A 3,272-nucleotide genomic window follows, 5' to 3' on the forward strand; every position below is an offset into this window, starting at 1 on the left:
AAAAACAATCATGTAGGCTTGCCGTGAAGGCCTTGAGGGTGGTTTTGTCATCTGCCTCAGCGCAGCGAGAATACTCATGGCTAAAGCGACCGGTATACTCTCGTAGTGACTCGTCCGACTTCTGGCGAATAGTGTACAAGTCATCTGCAGAATGCAAGTAATCAGTCTGAAAGATGTGTTGAGAGACAAACAGTTTCCTCAATTCCTCAAATGAGTCTACTGTCTCAGGTGGAAGACGGCAACACCAGTTTAGAGCTCCACCAGAGAGGGTGGAGGGGAAAAGAAGACATCACTCTTCGTTGGTATGCATCCAATATGCCATGGTGGACTCAAAGAGGTTAATGTGTTCAACTGGGTCCTCCCTTCCAGTATAGAGTTGTAAACCAAGCTTTTGTTTTGTATTCGCTTGAATGGGGGTGTCGAGGATCCTTCTTGTGAGAGGGCCAGGCCTGGGTTGGTTCTAGTCAGGTATCTCGGCCTGACATTCGGCCTTCAACTTGTTTACTTCCTCAATGAGCTGTAGGACAAGGAGGTCCTGAGTGAAGTCATGTACCACTGGAATTTTCTTTCATAAGTCTTCATCACCTCTTAGAAGTAGGAAAGTTTGAGCAAGGGCGTGTGGTTTCTTCTTGGACTTGCCGTATTGACTTCTAGGGCAAGTCTGTCGGAATACCTCAGAGTCCCTTGTACCTTCATGTTCCTCTGGGACCTTTCGTTCCTTCCCTAGATTGGCAGCTGGCCTAGGTTGTGGGAGGGGACCGAGTCTTTTAGAAACCCTTGGGTCATTAATCTTCAAACATATGTGGAGGGGATGTTGGAAATGTGCCCTAAAGCCAATCATGTGATGATACTTTACGGACATTTCACATGTTAAACTAATCCAGTTTAACATATAAAGGGCATACATTATTGTTTGAGCCGTCTCATATAAATGTTATATGCTTAAACAATAAAGTCCAAGGAATTTGTGATTGGGAGAATGTAATCTAATGAAGTTAGATTCTTGAGACCATTCTTTCGTAGACACATCCTAAACGTTCCTGATCATAGGATTGCCAATTGGGCATTGACAGTCCGTCAAGATCGGTACGTACTATGTCTTCTCTCAGGGAGAGTGATTAGTCTCTAGTCATTGGTGTGTGTGACATCAAGACAAGTACGGTAGGTGCTCAATAGAGAATGAGTTCACTGAACGCGATCAACGAAGAGTTCTCATATTCCATGTCACATGAGAACTCATGGTTGGGATAATGCAAAGTAGTCCTTTGACCTGAGGCATCATAGTTGTCTTGTGGTTAAGACCTTGATCTTTGATTATGTCAAAGTCATCCCACCAGGAGGGTGTCCACGGCATCGTTGGGGTCAAGCCGCTTAGCTATGGAGACAAGTGAATGCGCAACAAGGGATCTCTAACCTTCAAACTGTTTGAGGGAGAATACTCTCTGATATGATTTGAATCTCTGGCCAGAGTATGAATGAGATTTGGGAATGTGTTCCTAATCACATTCAAGGTAATCATATAAGCACAAGACACACATTGGATAGTAGACATGAGAAAATAAACTATCAAACCAAACAATGTGGTCAAGAGTATTAGATTAGAGAAGGACCGTATTGCATTTGTAATCCCAGACTGAATAGGTTCTCCACCTCTTCTGATTAGCTTGGGTAACCATGACATACGGCTAGGTGTCACTCATGGTTTGTGGAAGCCCTAAACGTGTGTAATCACTAAAGGGAGAATTGAAAATAGTTTCAATTCACAATCGATGTAAAATGGTTTTAATCGCCCACTACCTCGCTAAAAGGAACCTAATGGATCGTACACCGTGTAAGGTAGAGATGGACGAAATAAATGAAATGAGTAAGATTAATTGAATGGTTTAATTATTTATGGCAAGGATTAATTAATATGTTAATTAATCAAACGAATAAGTTCGTTAAAGACTACGGGATAGTTTTGGACCTTAAGGCCCAATGGGCTTCGAACGTCAAGCCCATTAACTTAAGTTGTATGACAATTTAATGAATAAAGATTCATTAAAGCCCAAAAGCCCAAAAATCCCTAAATGGCCAGCCATGATGAAATGAATTAGGGTTTTGGTTGTTTAGGTCACTTAAAGAAGTGACTATATAAATGATTTTATAGCCAAATATTCATTAAGTGAAATAAGGGTTTATTTTTGGGGAAAATGGGTGAGAATTGTCTCTCCATTTTCTCTCTAAAGAGGCCAACACCTTGGAGGTGATTAGCTAGTCATCTAATCCTCCAAGGTCACTCATTCATCATCCAATCTCTCCTTGGTGTAGAGACTTAGAGGTTCTCAATTTTGGGAACTTGGAGAACCTATTCTTCCATCCAAATCCATGGATCTAAGAAGCAAGGAATGAAGGCCCTATCTCTTTGGGTGATTAGCCTTTGCTTATGCAAAGAGGAATCTACAAAGGTATTAATTTCAACTCACTTATTTTTGAGTTGATTATTGGTTCACCAATCTACTAGGCTTTGAATTTCATGGTCATGTTTTGTTTTTGAGTACATACAAGCATGATTCCGCCTTTTAATTGTTAATTGCATGCTATATGATGTTGCTCAAATGAACATGTTTTACAAAATAATTCCTTCAAGTGGTATCAGAGCCTAGGTCTAGTAGTTGGTGAATCCTTTTGGGTTTTGTAGTTCATAGTATGTGATCTAAAAGTTGTAATTGTTACAAGCTTTATTCTTGCTTCTTTGAAAGTAAATTTTGTTGGAAAATTTGCTATCTCAAATGTTGTAGATGTTGTTCATATGAGCATGAATATTGGAGCTAAAATTTGGTGCCATGCTTTTGGGAAAATTCGGCCAAAATCAAAGGGTGAATTTTTGGGTTCTTGTTTGACTTGTTAAAAGTGTTTTAATGTGTTCTTTGGAACCCCTAAGTACCCTAGTTTGGTTAGATGTTATTTCCCTTAAGTAAGAATGGTTTTGGAATGTTTTTGGGTGGAAAAAGTTCATGGAAAAATTTGGGTTTTTCATGGATGTTCTTCATTGTTCTTGATGTTCTTGTCAAGAACAAAAAGGTTTGGTGTTTTGATTCAAAGTTTTGAATTATTTCATAAAGTATATGTGATATGTTTTTAAATGATTTATTATGTATTTAAAGTGTTAAATATTTGTATAAATGATGATTGAAATAATTGTGTTTGAATTATTTCAAAAACATATCTTATCTTACATACACTTGCATGTTTTTGACAAAACTCACAAATCAACACACACACCAACCTTA

This window comes from Malus sylvestris, chromosome 17, assembly GCF_916048215.2.
Source record: "Malus sylvestris chromosome 17, drMalSylv7.2, whole genome shotgun sequence".
Taxonomy (NCBI): Eukaryota; Viridiplantae; Streptophyta; class Magnoliopsida; order Rosales; family Rosaceae; genus Malus; species Malus sylvestris.